This window comes from Ranitomeya variabilis, chromosome 1 (genome assembly GCF_051348905.1).
Source record: "Ranitomeya variabilis isolate aRanVar5 chromosome 1, aRanVar5.hap1, whole genome shotgun sequence".
NCBI classification, from domain to species: domain Eukaryota; kingdom Metazoa; phylum Chordata; class Amphibia; order Anura; family Dendrobatidae; genus Ranitomeya; species Ranitomeya variabilis.
Genome location: NC_135232.1, coordinates 134,952,673 through 134,967,811, shown reverse-complemented (window position 1 = coordinate 134,967,811; position 15,139 = coordinate 134,952,673).

Genomic DNA, 15,139 nt, shown 5'->3' with positions numbered 1-15,139 from the left:
TGCTTAATAATGTGGAACATCATTTTTAAGTAGTTTTCTTTTAATTAGTATCACCTGGAAAACTAATTATCACATGTGTTTAAGATTGATTTCAGTGATCCATTGAGTTCTGAGACAAAATACCATCCATGAGTTTATTTGAAAAACAAAACAATTAAATCTTTATGACACCTAAATCCAATTTGCATAATAATTTGGAACACGGTGTAGATGTGACTCAAGTGTTCTCTTGTTTAACTTAATCAGTGAGTTGTTCCTACAATGTATTTTTGGGGATCTTATTGAGCATATTTATCCCCTTTGATTTATATATAGTGTTGAGCGATACCGTCCGATACTTGAAAGTATCGGTATCGGAAAGTATCGGCCGATACCGGCAAAGTATCGGATCTAATCCGATACCGATACCCGATACCAATACAAGTCAATGGGACACCAAGTATCGGACGGTATCCTGTATGGTTCCCAGGGTCTGAAGGAGAGGAAACTCTCCTTCAGGCCCTGGGATCCATATCAATGTGTAAAAGAAAGAATTCAAATAAAAAATAGGGATATACTCACCCTCTGACGCGCCCTGGACTTTATCGCCGTAACCGGGAGCCGTTGAACCTAAGAATGCGCGCTTGAAGGGCCTTAGATGACGTCACGGCGCTCTGATTGGTCCGTAGCGGTCGCGTGACCGCTATGCGACCAATCACAAAGCCGTGACGTCACCTAATGTCTTTCAAGTGCTTGAAATACCTTAGAAGACGTCCGCAGCTTCTGATTGGTCGCGTAGCGGTCGCGTGACCGCTACGCGACCAATCACAAAGCCGTGACGTCACCTAAGGTCTTTCAAGCACTTGAAAGACCTTAGGTGACGTCACGGCTTTGTGATTGGTCGCGTAGCGGTCACGCGACCACTAAGGACCAATCAGAGCGCCGTGACGTCATCTAAGGCCCTTCAAGCGCGCATTCTTAGGTACAACGGCTCCCGGTTACGGCGGTAAAGTCCAGGGGCCTCCGGAGAGGTGAGTATATCTCTATTTTTTATTTAAATTCTTTCTTTTACACATTGATATTAATCCCGATACCGATTCCCGATACCACAAAAGTATCGGATCTCGGTATCGGAATTCCGATACCGCAAGTATCGGCCGATACCCGATACTTGCGGTATCGGAATGCTCAACACTATTTATATAATGTTTGATTGGAGTATTTTTTTCACACTATAAAAGCAACCTAAAGAAAAAATGTGATCTGTTGGGTCTTGTTTAGGTTGACCATCATTTTACTGGCAAAAATAGCACAGAATACTGCCCACATGTTTTTGGTTAAATGAAAAGGTCTGTAATTGGGCTTTCCAACAGAAGCTCAAACTAAGGGTAAAATAGTCTACTTCATTCAATCCTCTATCATTCCACTTCATGTTTAACCTTACTGCAATGTTTCAATGTTTATCTAAGCTCTAACCCTCTACTTTAACCTTTCACTAACCACTGTAATTCCCCGTTCTTCCTATACATGTAACCTGCCATCCATAAGAAGCCATTCATCAATCCATTAAATGCCTTGGACTAACCAACTCTCATTCAATTTGCTTTTTGACAAGCTACAATCTGACCACTCTTCTGAAATTACAAGCATCAATGTAACTAATGATTTGTTAACTGTCAAGACCTCATGACATTAATCTGTGCTCCTCCTCCTTTACCTGCCCTGCTCATTGACCTGCCTTTGACACAGTCAATCATTCCTCATCTTAAATCTTTGTCACATTTTGGCATCTCAGACTTGGTCCTCTCTTTGATCACCTCATACATCACCATACATTTCTCATTCCCACACAAGCCCCTTTACTCTCCCACTCTCTTTTGGCTCTTGGGAACCACATTTTTCTCCATCTTCAGCTTTGGCCTTGGACAGCTCATAGAATAAACATGTTAAAAAACATCTATCTAGTGACCAAAGCAGCTTAATTACCACAATATGATCTGCTTATCCTCATCACAAAGATCAGTGTTAGATAAACAGTCATGTTTACTTGATACAAGAATTAAACTTTTTGTTTTTCAAAATTGCATGGATTATCAATAGTCACATCTTCAATACACAAAAGCATCATAATTCCCTTTATTCAATGATTCCAAGTGCAATGAAATGATATACAAAATAAGTGTCTATGAATAGTAAAGTGCTTAAATAGCATAAATCCACATTTGATCCCAGAACAATAAATGTATCCATGTAAAGTACTATGGAACAGGATTGAGTCCCTAGTTAAATAAGTAATTCAAAGCTACAGTGGGGCAAAAAAGTTTTTAGTCATTCAGCAATAGTGCAAGTTCCACCACTTAAAAAGATGAGAGGCGTCTGTAATTTACAACATAGGTAGACCTCAACTATGGGAGACAAACTGAGAAAGAAAAATCCAGAAAATCACATTGTCTGTTTTTTTATCATTTTATTTGCATATTATGGTGGAAAATAAGTATTTGGTCAGAAACAAAATTTCATCTCAATACTTTGTAATATATCCTTTGTTGGCAATGACAGAGGTCAAACGTTTTCTGTAAGTCTTCACAAGGTTGCCACACACTGTTGTTGGTATGTTGGCCCATTCCTCCATGCAGATCTCCTCTAGAGCAGTGATGTTTTTGGCTTTTCGCTTGGCAACACGGACTTTCAACTCCCTCCAAAGGTTTTCTATAGGGTTGAGATCTGGAGACTGGCTAGGCCACTCCAGGACCTTGAAATGCTTCTTACGAAGCCACTCCTTCGTTGCCCTGGCGGTGTGCTTTGGATCATTGTCATGTTGAAAGACCCAGCCACGTTTCATCTTCAATGCCCTTGCTGATGGAAGGAGGTTTGCACTCAAAATCTCACGATACATGGCCCCATTCATTCTTTCATGTACCCGGATCAGTCGTCCTGGCCCCTTTGCAGAGAAACAGCCCCAAAGCATGATGTTTCCACCACCATGCATTACAGTAGGTATGGTGTTTGATGGATGCAACTCAGTATTCTTTTTCCTCCAAACACGACAAGTTGTGTTTCTACCAAACAGTTCCAGTTTGGTTTCATCAGACCATAGGACATTCTCCCAAAACTCCTCTGGATCATCCAAATGCTCTCTAGCAAACTTCAGACGGGCCCAGACATGTACTGGCTTAAGCAGTGGGACACGTCTGGCACTGCAGGATCTGAGTCCATGGTGGCGTAGTGTGTTACTTATGGTAGGCCTTGTTACACTGGTCCCAGCTCTCTGCAGTTCATTCACTAGGTCCCCCCGCGTGGTTCTGGGATTTTTGCTCACCGTTCTTGTGATCATTCTGACCCCACAGGGTGGGATTTTGCGTGGAGCCCCAGATCGAGGTAGATTATCAGTGGTCTTGAATGTCTTCCATTTTCTAATTATTGCTCCCACTGTTGATTTCTTCACTCCAAGCTGGTTGGCTATTGCAGATTCAGTCTTCCCAGCCTGGTGCAGGGCTACAATTTTGTTTCTGGTGTCCTTTGACAGCTCTTTGGTCTTCACCATAGTGGAGTTTGGAGTCAGACTGTTTGAGGGTGTGCACAGGTGTCTTTTTATACTGATAACAAGTTTAAACAGGTGCCATTACTACAGGTAATGAGTGGAGGAAAGAGGAGACTCTTAAAGAAGAAGTTACAGGTCTGTGAGAGCCAGAAATCTTGATTGTTTGTTTCTGACCAAATACTTATTTTCCACCATAATATGCAAATAAAATGATAAAAAAACAGACAATGTGATTTTCTGGATTTTTTTTTCTCAGTTTGTCTCCCATACTTGAGGTCTACCTATGATGTAAATTACAGACACCTCTCATCTTTTTAAGTGGTGGAACTTGCACTATTGCTGAATGACTAAATACTTTTTTGCCCCACTGTACATGCATGACTAGGGGTTATGGAGATATTGTAGAGACAGAAACAAGAGATGGCATGGATAGGCTTGCAATGTTTCTGGGTGGGTCCCATTCTAAAGTTTAAGTCATGTACTTTCCACACTGCTAATAAAGCAACAGCCACGTGACAAGATAAACCTGACAAACAAAAGATGCCCATTGTATTAATCTAAGAATATTCTCAAAAGTACTTAAAATATACACTAGTCTATCATGCAATTATAAACATTTTTGAAATTATTTATATAAGATAAACAGTGAAAAATCATCAATCATATCATAAATATACATATGGTAATGATCAGAGTAAGGCCGGAGTCACACTAGCGTATAATACAGATGAGTGCTATGCGAGGAAACATCCTATAACACTCGGACCAATGTTAATCTATGGGAAAGCTCACATCACCATTTTTTTTCTCTGGTGTATTCTATGTGCAAGTGAAATCGCAGCATGCTCTGCTTTCCTCTGTGAAGAGCATAGGGCACCAGTGGGGAATTTGCCAATCCTGGTGTTCTGTGGCAAATGCCAAGCGTCCTGTACGGTGTTGGGCTGTGAGCACAACCCCCATCTGTGGAAGTCGGGCACTCAGACCATCCTCATGGAGTCGGTTTCTAACTGTGCAGACACATGCACATTTGTGGCCTGCTGGAGGTCCTTTTGCAGGGCTCTGGCAGTGCTCATCCTGTTCCTCCTTGCACAAAGGCTGAGGTAGCGGTCCTGCTGCTGGGTTGTTGCCCTCCTACAGCCCCCTCCGTGTCTCCTGGTGTACTGGCCTGTCTCCTGGTAGTGCCCCCAGCCTCTGAACACTACGCTGACAGACACAGCAAACCTTCTTGCCACAGTTCGCATAGATGTGCCATCCTGGATGAGCTGCACTACCTGAGCCACTTGTGTGGGTTGTAGATTCCATCTCATGTTACCACGAGTGTGAACGCACAACCAACATTCAAACGTGACCAAAACATCAGCCAGAAAGCATTGGTGCTGAGATGTGGTCTGTGGTCCCCACCTGCAGAACCACTCCTTTATTGAGTGTGTATTGCTAATTGCCAATAATTTCCATCTGTTGTCTATTCCATTTGCACAACAGCATGTGAAATTGATTTTCAAAGAGTGTTGCTTCCTAAGCGGACAGTTTGATTTCACAGAAGTTTGATTTACTTGGAGTTATACTCCAGTGTGTATAAATATATAATATATATTTATTTCTAGATATATCCTCGTGTCTGTGAAGATATATATTCCAATCAACCGGGTGCATATGGAGCGCAACCACATGGAGGCTAAGATTTATTTTTTCTGCTGAGTTCTTTCTACTTATTTTTTCTTGTTCCGTTTAAAGTTTTTATTATTTTTTATATTTCTTTATTTTTTCTGACATTGCTGTCGGCCAGTAACATAGCCCTGTATGTAAAATAAAGAGAATGCATGTTAAAATACAGCGGAATTGTGTAAAAAGTGTACTTTCTCATATATGAATATTGGGCAAAATAGAAGCACTTTTATGTATCTTTCTATGACGCTCTGTGGCCGTTTGGGGCTATAGAGCTAATGGAAGGGACATTGGCAAGCGGAGACAGCCTGAGTAAGGTGTCGCCCGCTGTGCCAGAGTGCAAAAATCTATAAGCCATAAAGTACCTATAAGAAGATAATATAGTGAGATTCAAGAAATATATAATATAATCTTAATATAATGGTCGGTGCTGCTGTAAATATAGATTACTTAAATAACACTTTGCCACATTCAAGATGGCGCCGCGGCACGGATGGAGGTCTAGTGCGCATGCGCTAGTTTAATTCGTGACAAGAGGCTCTGGATTGGCTGACAGGAGTGACTGAATGCTATGACGCGCAGACATGCGCAGTAAGGCTACGTTCACATTTGCGTTGTGCGCCGCAGCGTCGGCGCCGCAACGCACAACGCAAACAAAAACGCATGCACAACGCTGCGTTTTGCGCCGCATGCGTCCTTTTTTTCATTGATTTTGGACGCAGCAAAAATGCAACTTGCTGCGTCCTCTGTGCCCGGATGCGGGCGCCGCAGGGACGCATGCGGCGCAAAACGCAAGTGCGACGCATGTCCATGCGCCCCCATGTTAAATATAGGGGCGCATGACGCATGCGGCGACGCTGCGGCGCCCGACGCTGCGGCGCAGACCGCAAATGTGAACGTAGCCTAAGAGCAGGGGAACGCCGATAACAACGGTTAGCTCCATGTGGTGTGCTCTGTGTGCGGCAGGGTAAGATAAAGATAAAAATATGACAAGTATAGAATATTGATTAGATGAGACTAATATCTAAAGGAATCAATGATAATATATATATAACAAACAAAACAGACATGAGGATGTATGATCCTTATAGCACAATAGCACGATGCACTTTAATAATGGCACAAATAATATATATGCACACAGTATTTATTTATTTATTTATATATGTAATGATGTTTTATGAGCAATTATGTAAATGTTGGTAGATTATGCATATAAAATCACTGGTATTGGTACCACTCACTGCTTGAAAAAGGCTCAGTGTGAGCCGAAACATTGCACAGAGATGTGGGCTGAATAAATCTCTCTTGTTTTCACCTTTATAAATATCTGGAGTGCTGCCTTCTTTTTGCTTTTCTGTATACAATTGGGTGGAGGAGTGGACAACTCGACCCTGGAGGCCTGGCACCCATCGATGAGCATTGTGCTGTTCCAATTCTACTTTCTATATATATATATATATATATATATATATATATATATTTTCTATGTGTATATTTCTATATTTTATTATATATTATATATTTTATTATATAATATATATTTAATTTCTACTCTAGCTATTATATTCTAACCTGTCACTCTGTGATTACACTGTTTGCGGCAGATTATTTGCTGGCTTTTAATCTATCTATCTAATATATATATATGTGTGTGTGTGTGTGTGTGTGTGTGTGTGTGTGTGTGTGTGTGTGTGTGTGTGTGTGTGTGTGTGTGTGTGCGTGCGTGCGTGCGTGCGTGTTTTGAACAATATTTCATTTTAAAAAGATGTGTAAATGACAGAGAACTGTTGTATGTAAAAGCTCATGTTAAAATCGCATTGCATACAGATTGCATACGAATGTCATACGGATACATATATGCGAAGAAATCGCATCATCACATTGCAAACCAATTACACACGGATGACCATATGGATAACACTCGTGTGACTCTCGGCCGAGAGAATTGGACCAATTTTTGATATGTTAAGTATGATGACGGCCTAAGGCTACGTTCACACTAGCGTTGTGCGCCATTGCGTCGGCGACGCAACGCACAACGCACGCAAAAATGCGTCAAAACGCACGCAAAAACGCTGCGTTTTGCGATGCATGCGTCGGTTTTTGCCGAAAATCGGACGCAAGAAAAATGCAACTTGTTGCGTTTTCTTGGTCCGACGCTTGCGGCAAAAAAGACGCATGTGTCACACAACGCAACAAAAATAACGCATGCGTCCCCCATGTTAAGTATAGGGGCGCATGACGCATGCGTCACCGCTGCGTCGCCGACGCAAACCCGACGCACATTAGCTTAACGCTAATGTGAACGTAGCCTAAGGCTGGTTTCACACTTGCGTTTTTGTAAGCTGCGTTTTAGCGCTAAAAACGCATGCGTTTTTTCCCTATACTTAACATTAAAAACGCATGCGTTTTTCGCATGCGTTTTGACGCGTTTTCGGCAACGCATGCGTTTTTTGCATGCGTTTTGACGCGTTTTCGGCAACGCATGCGTTTTTCACGGCAAAAAAATGCATTGCTGTCTATGTAAACGCATGCGTTTTTAAGCACATGCGTTTGTTTGCATTAAAAACGCATGCGTTTTTATAGAAAAACACAAGGAAACACAAAAAAAACAAGAAAACCCTAACCCTACCCCTAACCGTTTAATGAACATTTTCTGACAGTCATAGTGCCACGTATTTCAGTGCCACGTATTTAAGTGCCACGTACTATAAATACTATAACTACGTGGTTATACGTGGCACTGAAATATCGTGGCACGTAAATACGTGGCACTTAAATGCGTGGCACTGAAATACGTGGCACTGAAATATCGTGGCATTTACGTGAAATACGTGACACTTATATACGTGGCACTTAAATACGTGGCACTTAAATACGTGGCACTTAAATACGTGGCACTTAAAAACGTGGCACTTAATTACGTGGCACGTAAATACATGGCACTTAAATACGTGCCACTTATATACGTGGCACTTAAATACGTCGCACTTTTACACATGGCACTTAAATACGTTGCACTTAAATACGTGGCACGTAAATACGTGGCACTTAAATACGTGGCACTTATATATGTGGCACTTAAATACGTGGCACGTAAATACGTGGCACTTAAATACGTGGCCACTGAAATATCGTGGCACTTATATACGTATATACGTATATAAACGTATTTCAGTGCCACGTATTTCAGGTTAGGGTTAGGGTTAGGAGTAGGGTTAGTGTTTGGATCCCTTTATCACCTTGATGGTGGGGGGTGGCTTAGGGGTAGGGGCAGGGTTAGGGGTAGGGTTAGGGTTAGGGGTAGGGTTAGGGTTTGGATCCCTTTATCACCTTGATGGTGGGGGGTGGCTTAGGGGTAGGGTTAGAGTTAGGGGTAGGGTTAGGGTTTGGATCCCTTTATCACCTTGATGGTGGGGGGTGGCTTATCAGTGACCTGGTGGCCAGGACATTCTAATAAAAAGCTACCCCTAACCCTAACCCTAGGGATCCTAACCCTAACCCTAACCCTAGCTAATTCTATTAATAGTGTGTTTTCTAGTTGATTTTGATGTTTGGCAGCTGTCACACACTTCTCAGCATGCATTTCAAAAACGCAAACATGGGAAAAAATGCATGTAAACGCGGGAAAACGCCGTGTTTTGCCGCAATTTTTTTTTTTTGCGCAAAAACGCATGCGTTAAAAAAACGCGGCGCTTTGCGTTTTTTCACCACATGCGTTTTTTTAAAAAATGCTGCAGATCAAAACGCAAGTGTGAAACCAGCCTAAGCTACACTATGTCAGGCTACAATGGCAGAAAGTCAAAATAATCCTTTACTCATTTAAGTGCGTGGATGCACTAAGGCAGCCTTTATCATATTTAGTTAAAGGAAATCTGTCAATTGATTTTTTTTCATAGGATACAAATAGTATCCCGAAATAGGGTTTGGGCAGGCCTTTCAGAATTTGTAACGTTTATTGCTGTTCCTTCCTCTGTTTTCTTACTGTATGCTCCGGACAGTTCACAGTCGTGAGTCTGCTAGTCAATCGCATGTAAATCAAAAAGTAAATATGCTCCCCTACCTACGCCCATAATCCTTACCACCACATATGCGAGACATCTCGCATGCACAAGATTTTTACTATAACTGATGCTGGAGCAGAGAGGTGGGAGTAATTATGGGCGGGGTAGGAGCTCATATTTAGTTTTGATTTACATATGTTTGACTAGCTGACACGTGATTGTGAATTGTCCGGAGCTTGCAGCAAGAAAAAGGAAGAAAGTACAGCAATAAACGTTACATATTCTGAAAGGGCTGCCCAAGCCATATTGCAGTATACTATTAGTTTCCTACAAAAAATATCACCTGACAGATTGCCTTTAATACCGATGTCAGCAATTTTCTTCATCCAAGTGGTATCCCTTCTCCTTGCATAGAGTGACATTTCAACCATTTCAAGATGAGGAGACTTTCAAGCCGCAATGCTCCTCTGAGAAATATGCAAATTGTCTCTTCAGAGAGGAAGAGGGCTAGAACTCTAATTCCACCTATAGGAAATAGCAATCCTATAAGAGATTCTTGTTTTGGCTTTTATCCTAAGTCATGTGACAAGACGCATTAAAGGGTCGACATTGACTTCTAGGATTGCTATTTCCTATAGCTGTGATTTGAGTTCTAGTCCTCTTCCTTTCTGAAAAGATTTTCCATTTTCTTCACACACACCAAAGAAAGACGGAAGTTTCATAAAACTTTGCCCTACTTGGACTGATTTATTTTGACACAGGTAAGGTTTTCTACACTTGCAGCAGATTACCTTGTCTCCTTGGGTGAGAAAAAACCATCAGCCATGTTCAGTACCTTATCTGACACAGTACACTGAAGGCTGAATATGATAGTACATCCTTAGCAAACTATGCCACTGGTCAGGTCTGCTGAGCCAAAAGTCAGTGGGACTGGGTCTCTGGGTGTCTACCAGAGAAAATGTACAGTCTTGGTGCAATTGAATCTGTTCAGATGGTATGGTATACCTGATCCATCAACTAAATAATATTGTAGCTTTTGCTGCTTGGCTTACTTGTTGTAGCCCTAACAGTGGCACAGGCAGGGAGCATGGGGTCTGTGGGGGGTCGCATAGAGGTCTTCTGGTTGGTTGTGCTGTGGGCAAAAATTCTATGTTTTTTTTCTCAATTTCACTTTACGTGTATTTTTTTTATTGTTTTCCAGTACAGTGTTTGGTAAAATTAATAATGTTATTCACAAGTACAACTCGTCCTGCAAAAAACAAGCCCTAACACGTCTATGTGCACAGGAAAATATAAACAGTTATGGCTCTTGGAAGAAGGGGAGGAAAAAATGAAAGCATAAATTTGGAAATTGGTCATGCTGGGAAGAGGTTGAGCTATCTTACTTGTTTGAATTTAATCAAGAATGAAAAGAAAATGGAGCATTTAAGGCGCTGAGCAGAATTATATTACAGCTCTATCAATTCACAATCAAAAAAATAAAAATAGAACTGCAACTCTAGCATCTCAATATATAACTGCTGCAATGCAAAATAAAAAAAATGTTTTTCTTTTTTTTTTTTTTTATGTGAATGGTCCTATCAAAGAGAAAAGTATTCAGAATACTAGTGTAAAGTGTTTGTTTTTGTACTGCATATGTTTGATAACATTTGACTAGTAAAATGATTAAACATCCCAAAAGTTTGCCATCAATTACAGTTTCCATAAAGAAGACAGTACTGTATTATAACAGTAAGGCCGGGGTCACACTTGCGAGTGTGATGCAAGAAACTCGCACGAGTCTCTCGCATCAATACCCGGAACTGCCACTGGCACTCGGGACCGGAGCGTTCAGCTGCATGTATTTCTATGCAGCCGCACGCTCCGGTCCTGAATGCGGCGGCAGTGCCGGGTATTGATGCGAGAGACTCGTGCGAGTTTCTTGCATCACACTCGCAAGTGTGACCCCGGCCTAATCGATATATTTTACCAGGCTAAAATTACATCATAAATAAGTGTGCACGCTGAAGTAAAAGCACATATTCAACTAACGAAAATCAGCCTGAGGAATTTTAGCAGTTTCAGCATGCTGCAATAAAAATATGTAATTTAACAAGCTGAGTATTAACAGAAATATTAGTGCCATCTTATAATTTCATTAAACTAATAATAAGGGGGTAAATGATAAATAAATAAAAAAACACTTTTTTTATTTAAACCTTAATGGAAAGCAATAGTAAAGAATACAACAAAATACATTTCACTTCATTTGATTTTTCAGCTGCTGAAAATCTATTAAGTAAAATACTATTAATCAACAATATTAAATTATTTTCTTTTTCACAAAACATAATTGTAGTTTGACTGTTATGTCAGAAAATCAAGTTGAATGGCAAATACTCAAGATAAATGGAACATATACACAATAAAAACAATGAGAAAATGTACTATTTAATTTCAGAAATTTTAAATGATTTTTAAAACTAAGAGACTACAATACGTTATTATAATTAACTACATCTTTGCGTTGTTTGTAAAACCTGGTAAACTTTGAGATCTACTATATAATTGTCTAAGGGTCACTTCTGTCTGTCTGTCCTGTCTGTCTTTCTGTCTGTCACGGATATTCATTGATCACGGCCTCTGTCTGTCATGGAATCCAAGTCGCTGATTGGTCATGGCAAAACGCCCACGACCATTGCCACGACCAATCAGCGTCGCGCACAATCCGGAAGAAAATGGCAGCTCCTTACTCACCGCACTCAGTGCCCGGGGCCCGCATACACCCCTCCGGTCACCGCTCACACAGGGTTAATGCTGGCGGTAACGGACCGTATTATGCCGCGGGTAACGCACTCCGTTACCGCCGCTATTAACCCTGTGCGACCAAGTTTTTACTATTGACGCAGCCTATGCAACATCAATAGTACAAACATCTAATGTTAAAAATAATTAAAAAAATAAAAAATCATTAGATACTCACCTTCCGCCGCCTTTCCCGCTCCTCGCAATGCTCCGGCCGGTCCATGCAAGCGGCACATTCCGGTGGCAAGGATGGTCTGGGAGAAGGACCTGCCATGATGTCACGGTCATGTGACCGCGACGTCATCACAGGTCCTGCGCGAAAAGGACCTGCCATGACATCACGGTCATGTGACCGCGACGTCATCACACCCTGGGACCGGAAGCTGCCGCCTCCACCCCACACAGGTGACAGAACTACAACGCGCCTGCGGAAGGTGAGTATATGTTTATTTTTTATTTTTTTAACCTGTGACATACGTGGCTGGGCAATATACTACGTAGCTGGGCAATATACTACGTGACTGCCCAATATACTACGTGGCTGGGCAATATACTACGTGGCTCTGTGCTGTGTACTATGTCACTGGGCAATATACTACGTGGCTCTGTGCTGTATACTACGTCACTGGGCAATATGCTACGTCACTGGGCAATATACTACGTCACTGGGCAATATACCACGTGGCTCTGTGCTGTATACTACGTCACTGGGCAATATACTCCGTAACTGGGCAATATACTACATCACTGGGCAATATACTACGTCACTGGGCAATATACTATGTCGCTGGGCAATATACTACGTCGCTGGGTAATATACTATGTCGCTGGGCAATATACTACGTCACTGGGCAATATACTACGTGGCTGGGCAATATACTACATGGCTGGGCAATATACTATGTCGCTGTGCAATATACTATGTGGCTGGGCAATATACTACGTGGACATACTGTACATATTCTAGAATACCCGATGCATTAGAATCGGGCCACCATCTAGTGTTTAATAAAAGTAAAGCATTTTAAAACTCACTCATGTGAATCAGAAAGATTAACACTGAATGAGAAGAGTCGTATCAAATTTAGTACACCACAAAATTGCCATATTCATCAGTGTAGTGTTAGGTTATGTGCACATGTTGCGGATTCCATTGCGGATTTATCAGCGCGGATTCTGCAGAATTCACCGCGGTTTTACTGCAGATTTAGTGCAGTTTTTGTGCGGATTTCACCTGCATTTTTACGCCTGCAGATTCCTATTAGGCCAGTCTCACACATCCAGATAATTCCGGTACCAGAGAAATCGGTACCGGAGTTATCCGTGTCCGGTTTTTTAAATTTTTTTTGTTAAAAATAAAGTTTGGGGTCACCTCCCGCCTCCCACCCCCCGTGTGCCCGCCCGCTTGCAGAGAAATACTCACCCAGCTCCCACGATGCCTCCTCTCAGCGCCGGCAGCCTGTCCTGTGTGAGCGGTCACGTGGTACCACTCATTACAGTGATGAATATGCGGCTCCACCCCTATGGGAGGCGGGAGGTGACCCCAAACTTTATTTTTAACAAAAATTTAAAAAAAAAAAAAAAAAACTTGATTTTTCATTTCTTCTCTCCAGCGAACGCTGCTGGGGAGAAGGAATGTTTGCCGGCTTCAGTACCAAAAGCAGGGGACAGCGCTTAACTGTAGCACTGTTTCTCCTGCGGCGGTACGTGCACACGGAGGAGAGTGCACACAGTTCTCCGTGTGCGGGACGCTTTGCGGACCGTGCTGCCGGAGAAAAGCGGACATGTCTCCGTGTTTTGCACACGGACACACGGTCCATGAAAACACGCTGACATGTGCAGAGACACATTTATTTTATTGTGTCTACGTGAGTCAGTGTCTCCTGTACGTGAGGAAACTGTCACCACACGTACCGGAGCCACTGACGTGTGAAACCGGCCTTAAGGAATAGGTGTAAAATGCTGTGGATTCCGCACAAAGAATTGACATGCTGCAGAAAATATACCGCAGTGTTTCCTCTCTGAATTTTCCACAGCATGTGCACTGCGGATTTTTTTTCCATACTTTTACATGGTACTGTACAATGCATGGAAATCTGCTGCAGATCCGCAGGGCCAAATCCTCTGCGGATCCGCAGCCAAATCCACAATGTGTGCACATACCCTAACCCTGGTTGCCGATTCGATGTTTGCTAATTTGCTCAATTCACCTGCATTAACCCCTTCATGACCCCAGCTTTTTTCGGTTTTGCGTTTTCATTTTTCGCTCCCCTCCTTCTCAGAGCCATAACTTTTTATTTTTCTGTCAATATGCCCATGTGAGGGCTTTTTTTTGCAGGACAACTTGTACTTTTGAACAACATCAATGGTTTTTGCATGTCATGTACTAGAAAACAGGAAAAAAATTCCAAGTGCAGTGAAATTGCAAAAATAGTGCAATCCCACACTTGTTTTTTGTTTGGCTTTTTTGCTAGGTTCACTAAATGCTAAAACTCATTACGAGTTCTAAGTGGTAAAAAAATTCCAAAAGTTGCTCAAAAAAAAAAAATTGCACAATTTTCCGATACCCGTAGCACCTCATTTTTTTGTGATCTGGGGTTGGGTGAGGGTTTATTTTTTGCGTTCCAAGCTGACACTTTTAATTATACCATTTTGGTTCAGATACATTCTTTAATCGCCCGTTATTGCATTTTAATGCAATGTCACGTCGACAAAAAAAAGTAATTCTGGAGTTTCTAATTTTTTTCACGCTAAGCTGTTTAGCAATCAGGTTAATCCTTTTGTTATTGATTGAGTGGCGCTCACAGCAATCCGGCATCAACAACCATAGAGGTCTTCAATAGACATTGCTATGCCGACGCATCGCTGACCCCCGATCACGTGACGTGGGTCAGCGATGCGCTCATTTCCGACCCAATGGCAGGAAATGTTAGTTAAATGCCACTGTCAGCGGCATTTAACTTGTTAATAGCGGCGGGTGGATCGCGATTCCACCCGCTGCTTTTGCAGGCACATGTCAGCTGTACAAAACAGCTGACATGTCCTGGCTTTGATGCAGGCTCACCGCTGGAGCCATAGAGCCGCAGCGTCAAACACGCAGTGTCCAGATGTTACAGCATAGTGGAGGGGATTTCATGAAATCCTGTCTCCACTATGCGGTAAA